This window comes from Enhydra lutris, unplaced genomic scaffold, assembly GCF_002288905.1.
Source record: "Enhydra lutris kenyoni isolate GAN:26980312 unplaced genomic scaffold, ASM228890v2 scaffoldscaffold119, whole genome shotgun sequence".
Classification (NCBI taxonomy): domain Eukaryota; kingdom Metazoa; phylum Chordata; class Mammalia; order Carnivora; family Mustelidae; genus Enhydra; species Enhydra lutris.
Window position 1 is genome coordinate 363,381 of NW_019154203.1, and position 17,987 is coordinate 381,367.

The 17,987-nt window shown below is 46.9% G+C and overlaps 1 protein-coding gene across 2 annotated transcripts in view; it reads right to left on the reverse strand.

Moving 5' to 3' along the window:
* LOC111139801 (family with sequence similarity 156 member A) overlaps positions 1–17,987 on the reverse strand; it is a 41,247-nt gene that overhangs the window by 14,309 nt on the left and 8,951 nt on the right. The gene's annotated exons all lie outside the window — the stretch shown is intronic.

Consider the following 17,987-nt stretch of genomic DNA (forward strand, 5'->3'; position numbering starts at 1 on the left):
TTGTTTTAGGGTTGTTTTGCTTGTTTGGTCAAAAACGTAAAATTGAATGCCTTTCTTGCCTGAGCCTCTCAAGGTACCAGCAAGAGAAAGGATTAAAAAAAAAAAAAAGATCCCGTATTTTAAGGAAATTTCCCACAACTCCCTATCAAAAGGGCGGCAGGGTCTCTTACCTGGAACCTCTTGGGATTCAGTAAAATGTCTTGCGAAGAGTATCTTTAGGGAAGCACTGGTTCTGGTGTTTTGAGTTGGATACTGACTACCATTTCAAACTGTACTTGAGATTTGCATGAAATAGGTAAGTTACAGGGGCGCCTGGGTGGCTCAGCGGGTTAAAGCCTCTGCCTTCGGCTCAGGTCATGATCCCAGGGTCCTGGGATTGAGCCCCGCATCGGGCTCTCTGCTCAGCGGGGAGCCTGCTTCCCTTCCTCTCTCTGCCTGCCTCTCTGCCTGCCTGTGATCTCTGTCTGTCAAATAAATAAATAAAATCTTTAAAAAAAAAAAAAAAGAAATAGGTAAGTTACAGCTCTGGATTGGGAGAATCCAACCCTAGGGAAGGGTCTGAGGGAAGCACACCACAGGGAGTCAATGGTCGAGAAGCCAGGTTACTGAGAGCTGGAATGGATGAGTCCCGGCGGTTCATTCAGATCGAGCTCCGTCTTTCCGGACAGCTGTCGGACTGAAACGTTGGGCAGAGGTCACAAACACCTCATGTCTGAACTCGGTATGTGACAAAGTCTCTCAGTCAGGATATAAACAGCCACGTGGTCAGAAGTTTCAATGCCTGCAACACAGCACCACAGACATAGGAGACCTCACCCTGGGACCGGGATATCCCCCCGCCCAGCTCGGAAGCATCACAACCTGGACACAGACTCCCAAATACCTCATGGACCGCACACTACAGCTAGCAAAACCCAAACGATCCCAATAACACACCGAGGGAAGCCAACCACACGGACTCACTGGCCTAGACAAGGAAGCCAGGTTGTTGGGAGCTGGAGAGAATGAGCTCCAGACCCGGGAAAGGGCAGCGAGGAGACTGCAATGCACTGGACACACAAGATTAAACAAGGCACAGAACTCAAACTCCTGGAAACTCCAGAAATGAGGAGAGGGACAAGAAGCAGCTCAAAGACAAATCAATTCTAAAATACAGACCCACATACATTTTAGGAACCTAACAACCTGCGACATAGAAAAGTTAATAGCTCACAGACCACACACCCTGCACGTCACACAACCACAGAGCTCACAACCCTGCATGCAGACGCACAAACAGCACAGAACACCTGTACTGTGAACACAGAGCTTACTCGGACACCCCCTGTCCCGTGACAAATAACCTTTGTGATCTCACAACCTAGAGTGCTGGACCCCCAGGCGTTCAAACAGGCCAACCTCGACACACACTGTCAGGAGAGCTCAAACCCTAATTCCTAAAGTACTTCATGGCAACAGCCCCAGACACCTTCCATGCTGCACCCTGCACCCAAAACAGGTCAAACACCTCACACGCTGGGAGGAAGCCCTAAATAGCCCAGAGAACTCTCACTTGGGACACACAGCACTCCACAGCTCAGTGATCTCACACGCCGGCACACCCTCACACAGCTCAAGACATCTCAAATCCTGGACAGATCCCAAACCAGCTCAGAGAAATGACATCCTGCTTCTCAATATAAAAAGTCACCCCATACAAGACAGACGTCAACGAGAGCCACAATGAGGTCTCACCCACCCCTACGAGTGAGACACTCGAAAGGAAGAACTACAGAGAGCCTTTCAGGAACACAGCTGTCTCCAGGGTATTAGCCCCTATCCTAGTGGGCCCGTCCAGGCACCCGAGGAACCTCCTCTTCCAGAGGATGGGTGACTCACAGGTTTTGCCATTGTTGGCTGTTTCTGGACAAAGACAAGGCTGCACTAGGCCCAGGCCACGCCCAGGAGGGCAGCAGCCCCCCTGCCCCAGGCCTGACACACAGTGGAGCCCTCCGCCCATCAAAATAGGGATATCGTCTAGGCTGGCAGTGTTCATACCATCCTCAGGAGACTCACACTGTCCTTAAGGTCCCAGAGCCCACCTGCTGAGGAGCGAAAGCTGTGGAAGGTGGAGCAGGACAGTCCCAGGCTGCTCAGGGTAGGTCCGGTCCCCGCCACCCTGCCTTCAGGAAGGTCTGGCCGGCAGCTCATTCACCCTGAACACAGCGCTCCCTTCAGCCTTCTCAGCTCCTAAACCTTGCAGGCATTGCAGCCACTTGGTTTTCCCAGTGTCCACCGGAGCCCCGAACAGAAGGGACACCTTCAGCCAGCAGATCCTTTGCAAGCCAGTGAACACGAGTGGGGGAAGGAGATGGTGAAGGGGTTCACGTTGCCCTGCCAGGTACACATGCCACAGACCACGTACCTGACCACTGAGGGGTGCCCCTGCTCCACCCACCCCTCCACCTTATCATCTCCCCAAAGAGGAAAGCTGTAAGCTGTCCCCTCCTCTCAATCCCTAATTCTGCTTTAAAGGGAAAGGTGGCATGAGGGTCTCCAGTTCCTGCCAGGCTTTGTGCAGACTGTGAGGCACATGCATTTCCCCCTCTTCTCACCCCACGAGGCCAACACCAGAGCAGGGCTATTTGCTCACAGGCATGTATCTACTGTGAGGCTGTGGAATTTGGGGACAGAGCCTAATGTGGGCCCAACTGGTGCACCCTGTCCTCCTCAGGGGACACACACACTGGCCCAGCTCTGAGGCCACTTCCCCCGGGAACCGGGGAACACAGGAACCCAGTCTTGCATCTGCAGCCTTTCAGACTCAGGTGTGAATACAGTCAGGACTGGTGAGAAGTTCACTGACTTGAGAACCTGCCTATATCTTACTTACCTACTCTCACCTAAACATCTCCTGTCTAATGCTTAAAATCCCATCATTTAAGTGTTCACTTCTTTGGGCTGAGTGGGTCACTGTCGGATTCCCTGGAGAAACCTGGTCTGGAGAATGTCATGAGTATGTCTCTGAAAGATCTCTGCCCATCCAGGACCCACATGTAGTCTGCTGGGCACATAACAGGGCACTGGAGAAAGATTTCGTGATTGCTTATTGGGCGCTGATATCCCTATTGTGGGATCCAGTATCCACCGTTTAAAAACCTTACTGGAAGACAGACTAGAGGACAGAATAAAAGCCAGTGATCCCACTGCCCTGGCCAGTATCTTCAGCCTTTTTTTGTGAATGAGCAGTCCGAGGTTCCACAGCAGGTTTCCAAATGCTCCACTTCCACCTCCACTCTTCAAAGCCCTACCTATGCACCGTTAACCTCTCTAGGACACCCCGACCTGCAGCCATTGGGAGTTCTCTCCCCTGGAAGATCCTGGTAGGCAATCCCATCTAGACCAATCAGATCCACTGGTGTCCTTCATCTCTGCCCTGCTCACCCATCAGGGAAGCATTCACGTGCCCCACTGACACCTTCTCTGGTCCCCACTCGATTCGAATCTGTAGACCTGACAGGTTGGGGTCAGAAGGGGGATGATGGCGACCTCGGGGGAGGCACAGGTCCTTGCATGGTAGTGAGCTCCCCTGCACCCTGCACACAATGGTTTGTTTGGGAACACAAGGCTCCCTCACTCCCAGTTGTCCCTCCCAAAGCGGACTGCTTCTTCTGGCTCTCTCAGTGGTACATCCCAGTACAGGCAGGTACTGCCTACTGCTCCTCTACCAGCCTCTCACCCTCTCCTGTCCCCGCACACTCTGGTAATTTGCCCAGACAGGGTCACATCACCCCCAGCTCCCCTCCTACCTGGGAATACACCTCTCGGTCTCGCTATTGATCATTTATTTTTTTAAATAAATTTGACAGACAGAGAGCACAAGTAGGCGGAGTGGCAGGCAGAAGGAGAGGGAGAAGCGGGCTCTCTGCCGAGCAGGGAGCCCGAGGCAGGGCTCAATTCCAGGACCCTGGCATCATGACCTGAGCCGAAGGCAGACTCTTAACCGACTGAGCCATCCACGTGCCCCAATCGGTCTCACTACTCTTAAAATCCCCACGGCGGTGGGGTGGGGGTGGCGGCTGGGTGGCTCAGTGGGTTAAAGCCTCTGCCTTCGGCTCAGGTCATGATCTCAGGGTCCTGGGATAGAGCCTCACATCGGGCTCTCTGCTCGGCAGGGAGCCTGCCTTCCCCCTCTCTCTGCCTGCCTCTCTGCCTACTTGTGATCTCAGTCTGTCAAATAAATAAACAAATAATCTTGAAAAAAAAATCCCCACAGGTATCATTCGGGCTGCAGACTCCACGATCTTGTAGACAGCCTGGGAGAAAGCACTCAGCCTCCTGTCAACAGCCCCTGCTTCACGAATGGGATGCTGAGGAGGCCAGCAAAGGGGCATTTGTTACCCCAGCCACCCCGAGGGAAGCATGAATTGGTAAAAGAACTTCGCAGGGCTCTGTGGCAGCATCTATCAAAATCTGATTCCACCCTGTCCCCACCCTCAGTACAATTTCAGCTCATGAAACGAGGCGCACGTGTGCGTCTTCTGGGATGTCTCCCCAGCATTTAGAACAGTATCAGGTCCACAAGCAAGTACTGCAGAGATGTTTCTGTACTGAAGGAACCTCTGATCCAGCAATCTCCACTACTACCAACTGGTCTTAAATACTCACACAGGCACAGAGCTATGTGTATAATGACAAGAAGAAATTTCTGGGGGAAAGAAACTCTAAATGGCCCTTAGTAGTCAACACCCTTTGGAAGGGGAAATGAGAGATGACGTGTTCGTATCATACCGTGGAGCACCCACTGGCCTTGAAACGGAATGAGAGGAGCAAATCTGTACTGGCCAGAGAGCTTTATTTTGCTTTTATTTTACTTTTATGTGTATTTTTAAATGGGGAGTAGCATGTAAGAAGTACTCCCACGTCAACCAGGGTCTGTACGTGTATATGTGTGCGCACGTGCAGTCTGTAAATACGGATAACAGGGACAAGAAGGACACACCTCATCCGCCTACAGTGGTCACCTCTGATGACCGAACTGACGAAGGCAAGATTTGAACAGCTTACTAGGTCTTTTGGGTGTAGCCAACCGCATTTCTAAAAATGGCCAAAAACCTATTCAAAGGTACGTATCTGCTTTCATTTAATTTTTTTTTTTTTTTCATTTTATTGAGCTGGAAGTCGTGTACCGTCACCCTTTTTAGTTGTACAGGCACAAGGTTGTGCAAAGTGTCACCAATATCTAATTCCAGAACAAACCCTATACCATTAGCAGTCCCTCCCCAATCCCCTCTCCCAGGAACTCTGGATATTCACTACTCGGCTTCAGGTCTCCACAGATTTGTCCATTCTGGGTATTTCAACTAAATAGGATCACACATTACACAGCCTTTGAGCACGGCTTCTTTCGCTTAGCTTAATGTGTTCAGGATTCATCCATGTTGCGGCAAGTATCACGGCTCCATTCTTTTTTGCCTGAATGTTATTCTACGATATGGTATCACCACACGTGATAGATTCTTGACATGGCTGGCATTTGGGTTGTTTGCACTCTTCGACGGTTGTGATTAAGGTTGCCAGGAACATTCGTATACAAGTTTTTGTGAGAGCTTATGTCCTCACTTGTCTTCAATACACACCTAGGAGTGGGATAACTGGGTCAGACAGCAATTCTGTTTAACTTTTTGAGGAGCTGCCAAACTGTTTTCCACAGCAGATGTTCCATTTTGCATTCCCACCAGCAATGTACGAGGATTTCAGTTTCTGCACATCCTCCCCAACACTTCTTATTTTCATTTTTGAAATTGTATCCATACTAGTGGGCGGTAAGTTGTAATTCACTGTGCTTTCAGGTTTTGTTTCCCTAACGACTAATATTTTTGAACACCTTTTCATGTCCTTCTTGGATATTTGTATATCTTTTTTACAGAAATGTCTATTCAAATGCTTAGCCCATTTTTAATTGGGTTGTCCTTTTGCTGTTAATTTGTAAGAATTCTTTCTACATTCGGAACACTGGACCCTTATCGATACACAAATATTTCCTCCCATTCTTTGTATTTGTTTTTCCACATTCTTGTGGTGTCCTTTAAAGCAAAAATTTTTTCCTAATTTTGATGAAGTTCATTTATATCCATTTGGCATTTACTATCTGCGCTTTGGCGTCATAGCTAAGAATCCGTCACCCAACCCAGCGTCACAAAGATAGACTCCTATGCTCTCTTACGGAAGGCTGATAGTTTCAGCTCTTACATTTTTTGATCCCTTTTGACTTAATTTTTGCCTATGGTGTGACGTTTGGATTCAAATTCATTTCTTTAAACGTGAGCACCTAGTTGTCCCAGCACCATTTGCGAACAAGGCTGTTCTTTTCCCACGTAACTGTCTTGGTACTGCTGCCAACAAGTAACTCACCATAGTTGTATGGGTTATTTACGGACTCTCAATTCTATTCCGTTGATCTCTATGTCCATCCTTACGTCAGTACGACATCATGTTGATTACTGGAGCTTTGAAATAATGTTTGAAATCGGAATGTGTTGAGTCCTCCACCTTTGGTGGTCTCCTGTGAGATGGTTTAAGCTATTCTGGGTCCCTGCAACTTCCACATGAATTTCAGGATCAGCCTCTCAATTTCTAAAACACCGCAGTTAGACTATCAACAGGGATTACACTGAATGCTTCGTGGATCAATTTGCGGAATGTCGCGAACTTTACAACATCAAGTGCCCAATCCATGAACACAGGAGGTCTTTCCATTTATTTCAGTATGCTTTCCTCTCTTTCAACTGCGTTTTGTGCTTTTCAGTGTGTACCTCTCACACCTGTTTGGTTCAATTAGCTCCTAAATATGTCATTCTTTTGCCTCGATTGTAAGTGAAATTGTTTTCTTACGTATTTGGATTATTCACTGCTCATGTATAGAAACAGAATTGATTTTTGTGTATCAATCCAGGATATGGTAGGGTTAAACCAACTATAGCAACAACAGAACTGAAGTCCAACTTGACTAGCGGAAAGACTGACTCAGACACCAACACTGACACCCTCTGATGGGAAAAGCAAAGAAGAGAGACACGTTACATACACGGGAACAAACAGGATGGCGGCTACTTACTCATCAGAATCGCTGTGACCCAGAATTTTCAGATTCATGCAAATGCTTTTGAGAAATGAAGGTGAAACAAAAATTTCAAAGCAAACAAAAAAGCTGAGGAGATGCACAGCCAGCAGATCTGCCCTACAAAACATGTGAAAGGAAGTTCTTCGGGAAGAAGGTATATGATAACCAAAGAAAATCAGGATCTATACAGACAACTGAACAGGGCTGGGCATGGTAAAGTCGTGGGTGAATACGAATTTTTTTTCTAGCAATTCATCTCTTTAGAAGAGAACTATCGAAAGTAACAATGGGAACAATGTGTTGCGGGGTTTAAGACACTGAAGGCAACCACAGCACCAAGGACGGGAGAAAGAAGGAGAGGTATACAGTCGTATGATTCTTACGGTGTACATGAAGTGGCAGAATATCATTTGAAGGCATGGTGCGAGAAGCACCAATATACACTGTAAACCCTAGAGCAACCATCTGAAAAGACTGTTTAAAGGTGTTTAACTAGTAAGCCATTAGTAAGTGGAGATAAAATGGAATAACAGCAAATGCTCAACTGATCCAAACTTATGGCGGGAATAGGAAAATCTAAATAAAAAATACATATGATAGAAATATACAGCCAGTCAGATGGCAGATGTACACGTAAACTGTTAACACACTCAATGTGCACTGCCTGCACGTCAATTAAAAGTCCCAATTTGTCACTTCAGATAAAAATAGCAAGACCCAACTACATACCGTCAAAAGAATCACACTTAAGCATAAATACATACCTAAGTTAAAAGTAAGTGAATGGAAAATGTTACTGCTATGGTCTGAAGGTGTCTCCTCCAAAATTCTTACGTTAAAGCCTGACCCCCAAAGATGATAGTGTTAGGAGGTTGGCCTTTGGGAGGCGTAGGTCCTAGGGCAGAGCCCACATGAAGGGGACCAGGGCCCTTATAAAAGAAGCTCCGGAGAGATCCACTCACATTGTCTTTCCACTATGTGAGGGCACGACCACAAATCTGTGACCTGGAAGAGGGCCTTCACTAGAACCCAACCAGGTGGGCCCCTGATTCCGGATGTCCAACCTCCGTAACAGTGAGGAATAAGTTTGTGTATAAGACACTCAGTATGGTATTTTGTGCCCGCACCCCGAACACACTGAGACACATATACCCAGCAAACGTGAATCAAATGAGTAGCCAGAGGGGCTAAATTACTATTACACCAAGTAAACTTCAGAATGAGGATCATCACAAGGGAAGAGACAGAGTGACGTAATAAAATAGAGGTCTCGTCATCGAGAAGATGAAAAAATCATGAACGTGCGTGCGTTTTTAAAGCACAAGAGGTAAAAACTGAGAAAACCAAGAACAAAGACAAATTGGTTATAATGAGAGCCTTCAGCATTCTCCTGCCCACAACTGAAAGTACAAGTGGACAATGCAATCAGACACTCTATGGAACACCTGAGCATGACTCCCCACAGACATGACCTAACTGATACTTACAGAAAGACAGTGGAACAGACATTCTTCTGAAGTCACAGGCAGTGCTCAGCAAGACAGGCCATACGCTGTGCCATAAAGTAAATCTCGGCGTCTAAAGGACTGAAACACACACTAGGTTCTCGGACCACAAAGAATTAAAACAGAAATGGGTTGCAGCGAGCTATCCAGAAAACCACAAAATGTTTTGAAATTAAATGACATTTCTAAATCACGTGGGGATCAAGGAAGAAACTGCAAGAAGTCGAAAAGGAAAACACGGTGTATCAAAATTTGTGAGGCGAATCTAAAACAATGCACTGAGGGAAATTTCTATCATTAAATACTTATACTAGAAAAGAAGAATCGTCTCCGATCAATGATCTAAGCTGTCACCTTAAGAAATTACAAAAGCAAAATCAATTTAAACCTACGGCAAGGAGAAAAAGAATTAACAGAGCTCTGAAAAGAAATCAACTTAGTAGAAATCATAGAATCGCTACAAAGGAATCAATGAAACTAAGAAGTGGTTCCTTCACAAGATCAGTAAATCTAATAGGTTTAGCCAGACTGGTAAAAAATGAATGGGTGGCTCAGCAGGTTACGTGTCTGCCTTCGGCTCAGGTCATGATCCCGGGGTCTGGATGGAGCCCTGGGTCGGGCTCCCAGCTCAGCGGGGCGTCTGCTTCTCCCTCTCCCCCCCCCCCCGCGTGTGGCTCGCGCTCACTCTCTCGTGCACTGGCTCCTGCTCTGTCTCAAAGGAATAAAATCTTAAAAAGAAAAAAAGTCGTTAACCCAGATGGCCCTACATCTGTCAAAGAGAATGAATTCAATAAATCAAACGCAAACTAAAAACCGTTCCCTCACAAAAAAATTAAGGCTTAAGCGGCTTCGCTGTTTACATTCTAGCTTCCAGGCAACTGAAGAAGAGGTTAAACTTCCTAAAGCATGTTACAGAGCCAGCCACATCCTGACATCAAAGCAAGACACCATCTCTTAAGAATACAAATTACAGAGTGTGAAAAAAAAATAAAGGGAAATATCAGTATAAAGTAGAGTCCAGAGCCTAGAAGGGAGAGCCATACTGCTCAACATCCATTACAGGAAGGGCTGTCCACTATGGAGCCAAGAGAAGAATAATCAACATGAAAGAACCTCAATTATAGGCCCCAACAGGAAAAGGTGTACGTGGCATCACCTACGAGATCTGGACTACTCCTGCAACTCAGCCAGCCAGCAACTGCCATCACTCTGAACTCTTGCTGTTTCTCCAATGGACTTTTGTTCCAAACAACCCTCCCGACTTCCTCCTTCTTCACGAAACAACGTTCCTCTCCTTTGTTTGCTGGACTTGCCTAGGATTTTGCCTCAGGTTGCTCGCTCCAATTTTCTAATTCTCTGCTATTCCTGAATAAACCCATTTTTGCTGGTAACACAACTGGCTGTTTTACTTTTCAGGCTAACAAGAGCAATGTAACTCATGAACACAGATGCAGTAATCCCAAATAAAATATTAGCTGTTTGAAACCAGCAATACATACAAAAGATAAAATACCATGGTGAAATGGCATTTGCTCTACGGCTTCAAGATGGGTTGAATGCTTGATAATCAATCCCTCTAACTGACCATAAAAACAGACTAAAAATACACGAGCGTCTCAACAGATGCATAAAAAGCACTTGATCAAGTGTACTTGATAAAAACGCCTAGCAAATCAGCTAGCTATAGAGAGGGATTTCCACCTTAGTCTCTTAGGGCGGATGTAACAAAACTACCACAGACTGGATGACTTACAAAAGCAAGAGAAATGTATTTCTTAGACGTACGGATGCCGGGAAGCCCAAGATCAAGGTGCCAGCAGATTCAGGATCAGGTGAGGCCCTGCTTCCTGCCACACAGACTGCTGACTTCTTGTCCTCACATGGCAGGAGGGCTGAGGGAGCGCTCAGGGGTCCCTTTTATAAGGGTGCAAATACCACACCTGTGGGCTCCACACTTGTGACCTGATCTCCTCCCAAAGGCCCCACCTCCAATTACCATCATATTGGAGAAAGGCTTCACCATGAATGTTGGGGAGATGGCAATATTCATTCAGTCTATGGCAACATCCTTAAACGGATAATTGGCCGCTACAGAAAGAGCTAAAGCTAATATAACCACGAATCCTGAAGGTGTGAATGCTTCCCTTCTAAGACAGGGAACACGGCAAGTGTGTGTACTTTTGCCACTTCTAGCCAATGGTTTACTGCCTGTTCTAGCCGATAAAAAAGTCCAGAGGAAAGAAAGATGCAACAGTCATTACTCACAGGCAAACCTGAATCTCTAAAAAGAATCCACAGAAAAGGTACTTGAAATAAGAGGCCAGTTCAGCAAAGTAACAAAATACAACATCAGTACAGTATCAGTACAATAGAGTCCACTGTTTCTATATACCAGCCATAAACAATCAAGAACAGACATTGTAAAAAGCAACACTACAAAGTACCACACTAAAAAACAGGAAGGAGAAGCGTGCCACCGTGCCACCATCGTCCCCACTTCCCAACTACAGAGTTGTGGCTCAGAGGTTTGGAAGCAGATAGCTCCTCCCGGAGGAATGAATTTTTCATTTTCAAATCAGTGTTTTGAAGGTTAGGCCCAGGGGCACTTTCAAAACAGTGGAGACCGTGGAAGAGGCAACCCACAGCATATTGGTGGAATTCTTGAACGTAGAGGATCAACTGTAGGCTGGCTGGATTACCTGAGACAATCAGGGAGAAGAGACAGCTGGAAGGAGCCTGCCTGGGGTCAGAAAAAAAAAAAAATCTCTAACACTAACGTGGACAGCTAGCCCTTCAAAGGAGCAGGGATTTCACAGGTTTCTATTATGAAGCAACACAGCCAGGTACTGCTGAAAACAGCAGAAGCAGCCCCCAGTTAGTAGACCTGAACAGCTGCGTTTGGTCAGAGAAAGAGACAATCCAAGAGAGCCCTGCCCAAACCAGCCACCGCAGGGTGACAGTGGGCATCCCCGAGTCGTCTCTCCCTGAGGAGTAAAATCTGAAGCATCACACAGCTAGGATGGGGGCGAGGCTAGGGGGAGAGTAAGGAGTGAAAACAGACTCTAAATGAACCAGCCAGACACTAAACAGCTAAGCAAGCAAAGAGCAGTAACAAACCCGGGAAGGGGTGGGATGGTCCAGTACCCAGAACTGCTACAGTATTTTAGACAGTGTAGCAACCGGACTAGTTTAGATTGTCAGGTTTCCAGACAAGGAAAAAAACCTGGGATACATGCAAAGAAACAGGAAAGTATGAAGAAGTGAGCCACAGAAACTGCCTATGGTTGTGACCAGGTGACAGATTTGACAAGGAATTCAAAGTTGCTGTTATACATAGGTCCGAAGAACAAAAGGAGACCACAATCAAAGTAGTGGAAGGTACGATGAAAATGTCACATCAAACAGAGAATAACAATAAAGAGAGAACGATTACCAAAAAGAACCGAATCGAAGTTCTGGAGTTGACAAGCGCAATACTGAAGTAAAAAAAATTCATTCAAGGAGATCGACGGTAGTTGAACTGCCAAAGATTTAGCCATCTTGAAGAAAGACAGACAGAGGCTGCAGAATCTGAAGAAAGAGAGGAAAACAAGTGCGGAAAATAAACGGAGCTGCAGAGAAATATGGGACACTCTTAAGAACACCCACCGAGATGCAGGAGAGTGCCAGAACGCAGACGGAAAGGGGCAGAAAAAACATTCAAAAGGATATTGCCTGAAAGAAGCTAAAGGAACCCCAGGCGGGATAAACGAGAAGCGATTCAGACACACCACAGTAAAAAATGCTGAAAGCCACAGGCAAGGAGAAACTCTTGAAAACAAGAGAAAAGGACTTCACTTATGGGGGAAAGCCAATCAGATAAACAGCAGATTTCTCAGCAGAAAAAACGGGAGGACAGAAGGAGGGGGATAATCATTCAAAATGCTCAGCAACCAACAATCTCACATCCAGTAAACTCTTTTTAAAAATGAAAGCAACATTACCGAATCTGCTCGTTAGTTCTAACCATTGTTTTGGTCTGGTGTGGTCTTTGTCAGAGTCTTCAGGGTTTTCTATGGATAAGAGCATGCCGTGCAAACCTGGGGTGCATGACGGCGAAGTACAATAAAGCAGACACAGAAAGACAAACACTGCATTGTCTCACTTGTATATGCAATCTAAAACAGCCTCTTAGAAGCAGAGCACAGAACAACGGTTGCCAGGGATTGGGACAGGGGTGAACCGTGCGTGAGGTGATAGTCAAAGGTCCAAACTTATAATTATGCAAGATAAATACATTCTGGAGTTCTACTGCACACACCGTGCCATTCGCTGATGATAACCGTGCTGTATACTTAAAATCACTACCAGGTCATCTTATGCTAAGTGTTCTTACCACCAATGGTAAGAATATAATCACCACACCCACAAGACAAAGGGGGCGGGAGGAAACCCTGGAAGGTGATGGTTCCATCTATGTCCTAGATGGCAGAGATGGCATATAAGTTGTACACAAGAAATACATACAGCTCTACCTATCAGTCATACCTCCATAAAGTGCACCTCTTTGCACCACTAATCACAGGTGTAATTTTTATGTTTCCTTGTATGATGGTTAGATTAACTACTCTCTGATGATCTGGCATAAACTGCACAAAAACAGGGAAGGGTCTTTATTAACTACATCTCCCAGGCACCCAACACAGTGTCCAGATAGTGGCTGGGAACTCGGTGAATCACAGTTAAATGAATAGTCTCTCTCCCTATGCCTGTTACGCACTTGCGCACAAACACACACGGTCACCATGACGCTCGAGCGGATCAGCGAGCAGTGCCTGGGTGGACACCCCGAGCTGGATTAGGACGTGGAGAAGCACCAGCAGTTTTGCTAGATGGTGGCTCTGAGCTTCTGCAAGGTGAAGCAGCATGACTCTCAGCAGGGCTAAAAAGCTTTGAGTCTATGGTAAAGGCAGAGGCCTCGGCGCCTTCACACACTCCGCTCAGTGTCCCCTTGTTACCGCTGATGGTGGGTCCTCAGAATGCTCATCACCACTTGCAGTGATTCCTTCCCAGACCTCAGGCCAGGATGCCCTCTCCCCACAGTAACGGAGCACACGATTTTCTTAGCAGAGAAGCAAGGCCAGAAAATAGGATGGCTGCGGTTTGTCCCCTCTTGAGGTGTTCTCTCACCTTTTATTCACTTCCATGTTTCTTCTTCGAGTCTCCCAACCCAAGCTGCTAATTCCCAACCAACGACTACAACACCTGTGCCTGCGGCTCACTTGCGATGTAGGGATGTGTTGGAGGAGAGCTGGATCTAACTGCTGTGCTGTGCATTTTCTGTTTTCTCTTCTGAATCCGTCAGCTTCCAGACATCAAGGAAAGTACTCCAACTGGCCCACAAAAGGAGAATGCTTCAGGTGAGGCTGCTGCTCTCACCCACAGCCCAGCGCCGAGCAGTGCTGCCTCCTAAGAACCACACGTCGCCCTGCTGCACCACAGGGGCCAACGGAGAATAAAAGTCTAAGAAATCTTAGTGCAGATACTCATCTCAATGGCGCAACAGTCTCCTCCTCGGGATATGCAAGCTGCTATCTGGTTTGATTTGGTTTTGGCCTGTATCCTCTGGGGTGATTTCACAGCAACTGCAGACTTAGCTAACCTTCCGCCCAAAGCTCTCTGCTTCCCCCACTGCTTCTCTCTACTGAACCAGAGATCTCCTCTCTCCATTAAATGCCCCGACTGGTGTTTCTCCTGGCTAGGATATCAAAGCTGGAGTCTTCATCAAAATGACTTAAAACGTGTAACAGAAACACTGGCTGTGCAATAACAGAGAAGACACAGCACATCGAACAGCGAACAAAACGTTATCTGCCAATTATCTAAGAGTTTCACACTTAGGGAAAATGACTTAATGTGGTGTACCGTCATCCAGGCTTCATTCTATGCATTTTTTTAAAATTACGAGATTGGAGCGGGGAGGTCATCTACACTCTTTTCTCTGTTGTTTTACTTCCCAACATTATACCATAAACTACTGTCCATCATGATAATGATGGTGACGTCCACATGTACAGGCCTTGATATGGACCAGGTACCCACTTACTGATGTGCCTAGAGTGACTTGCCACCCCACAGTGTTTCACGCACTGAAGAGACATCAGGATCAATCCATACCCAGATGCAGTGTAATCAGATAAAGCTGCTGCACACATTCACCGGCCTTTTGAGCCGGAGGACACTGGACACTGAGGTGCACTGCAGTTGAGGGGCAAATCCCAAGTCTCTTTATGTTTCTCTCTGACCTGGGTACAACCCTGACTCTGCCCTTGCTGGCTAGGTGGCTTCAGGGAAGTTATTTCCCCTCTTAACCTCTACGTGTCTCGCTTTTCTGGATTGTAAAAAGGGGATGTTAACATTAAAAATATTTACCTCCCAGTGTTGAAGAGACTTTTAAATGGCTTTTAAAATTCTATCTGTAGAGAAAGAGCTAAAAACAATGCCAAACCTATAGGAAGCCTCCGGACATGTGAGCTTCTACTCCTATGTCTCTTTACTTCTTTCTGTTTGTGCCCCTCATCCTTCCCCTCCTCTTTGCCGTGACATCTCTCCTCCTGCCCCCGGCCCCCGTACACCTTCACCTCACCCTCCGCCTTTCCCTCCCCACTGCCCCTCTCCTCAGACTCTCCAGAAACACTTTTACCATCTCCTCATGACGGAGCTCCGAAAATATTAATACATCAGCCTTTGTTAAATCAATAATGAGTATTAGTGGAAGAGAAAAATCCATACAATAAAGCTGGACAGGTGAAAACTCCATGAGAAATAAAGTCTTGCCGACGACAATTTGACTAGTAACAGTTTCCTATCTTTCCCAGGTTCACTGGTGACCATCTGATGCAGAAGTGGATTCAATAGAACTAACAGCAAGAAAAGAAGCCACATGATGAGGGTCTCTGGCCTTGAAATTTCACTCTTTTGACATGATTATGCAAATTCATAGACTTGTGTTCTGTCCTTATCCAGTGACCACTTACTTTTCCAACCATCGTGTAAGAGGTATGAACGGGTCATTTGTTCTAACTTCCTAGAGAAGTTTCCATTCAGGCTTCATAATAACCCATAAGGTTGGCCGAACACTCACTATGGTAAGGAAAAACACGCCCTCCCCTGGGCACCCACCCCCCAACCCCCGACTTGACTCTGGAGTCTCTTGAGTTGCTGACGTGAGAGTGCCAAGTCCCTCCGGGGAGTCAGAGGTAGTCTTGACACCACGCGTCTGGAAAACGCTTCAGGGAAATGTGAGAATGACAACAGGAACAGCAGCTAGAACTCACTGACAGCTCTCCACATGCCAGGCACTGTCCTGACAACTTTCCTTGTCTTAACACAGTCAGTGCTCTAAACGGCCCCAAGAAGCAGCTCCGCTTAGCATTAACTAGTATTTCCATGTTGTTACATGAAACGAGGCTCTCAGATTCTGTTAAGCAGCTTGCTCAGTGTCGCCCAGCTGTGAGGGCTGGAGGCATGGGTCTGAAGGCGTTGTGGAAAACCTACCCCGCTGTGTGTTTGTTCAGTCAGTGGTAAGCTCCAGTGGCCGGTGCAAAGTATGTAGAATAACGGCTAACACAGACCACTAACTGGTTGCAGGGCATGGAAGCACACAGTAAACAGAAATGTGAGTGCAACAGCAATCACGCAGACGGAAGCTCGACTGGACTGGATTCTGGAGACTTTCTGGAAACAGTACTCTCAGAGCCTCCTTAGAGAAGGCACCAAAAACCGGTGTCACTTCTGCACCCTCACAAAGGAGAGAGAAGCCTGGCGGCAAGAAAAATGGCACCATTCCTCTGCTCCAGTAGTTCCCAGACAAGCTGTCCACATGAGTCAGAACCCAGGAACTCTTAAAAAAATGCACATGCTGTGATCCACACCCAGTGAATCTCACTTAGTGTGGCCACAACGGTGCCCTAGAATCTGTGATTTTTTTTTTTTTTTAACTCTGCCTAGGAAACACTCAAGAACTGAATTAAGCCCCTTTGGGAGCAAGCCTGTCTCCAACGTACTGACTTTCTGGACAGATACACACCTGAGAAGACCAGCCTGAAAGCAGGCAAGACGACAGGATATAAAGAACACACGGCGTGAGAGTCAAAACAGGGGTAGGGCAGTGGATTTTCTGAGAAGACACCATGACGCCCCTGGCCTTTCTCCCTGAAGGGTTCTGTCTATCTCAAAACCATTCTCTTCCAGGCCAGTGGGTGGCGGTGGTGACAGGAGATGACATTTAGCTCCTAGGACAGCATGGGCTTTTCTCAGGGACCACGCAATCCATAGGATGTGAGGTTATGCGATCTATTATCCCCACCTCCTCTCAGCCTTTGGTTCATTCTTGCACCCACACTCCATTCCACGTCAGCCTGGAGCAACCAGAACTTGGGGCCAATGTCTTCCCTTCACCTGCCAGAAACCTGCCCCTGACCTTAGAAGATCATCTCCCTCTTCTCCTTGCAGCTGTCCGTCTGTGATCTCATCTGCTGTCCCAAACAGGACAGTAGTTTTCAAGCCCTAGCCCAGGCCCTCACCCTGCTGTCCGCACCTGGAAAGGCTTCTCATCAATGAGGAGAACCCCAGGCCCAGAGCTAAGGGCCGTGACTACCACAAAACCATCCTGGGCACTGACATCCCATGGCAGTGGTGACCTCTGAAACAAAGCTTTACCTCACACCCCCGCTGTCCCTGAAACGTTTTCTCATCGCAGGAAGCACACAGAAGAGGAAGGTGCCCGCGATCATTCCTTCCTGGAAGGTACTGTGCCCTACTCCACGCTGCCACGCTCTTTCCTCTGACCAAATGCAGACAAGGACCACAACCTTCCTATGTTTCTTCTGTGAATACCAGGCTTTGGGTGGGATGGGGGTACCTGCATAAGACCCTCTTCTTGTGGTTTAAAACCGCATCATACTTAGTATTTAAACCAAAATACTGGCACATTTTGGAGAGTTCAGAGGGCCATTTTGATTGCTGAAATGATGAAAGGGTGGTACTGGCATTCAGGAAGGCAAAGTTGCAGGGATGCAAATCTGTTTTGCAGAGATTTCAATACACTGGATTTTCCATTAATGTAACTTCCCCGTAAACTGAGGGAAACTGGCACGAGGTTTTACCTGGAAAGGTACCAATAACCCTTGACCGTTTTGGAAAACACATCAGCGAAAGCCAGTCCCTTCTTGGCTTGGAGTCTGCGACCACATGTCAGTATCACTCGAGAGCTGCAGCGGGACATGGAGGAAACAGGATGAGGGGAACCCAAGTGTACGGACCAGACGGATCTTCTGCAGGATATGCTGGGAAAGGACGGGAAGAATTCAGTGCGAGATGCTCATCCTGTGATCTGCCAG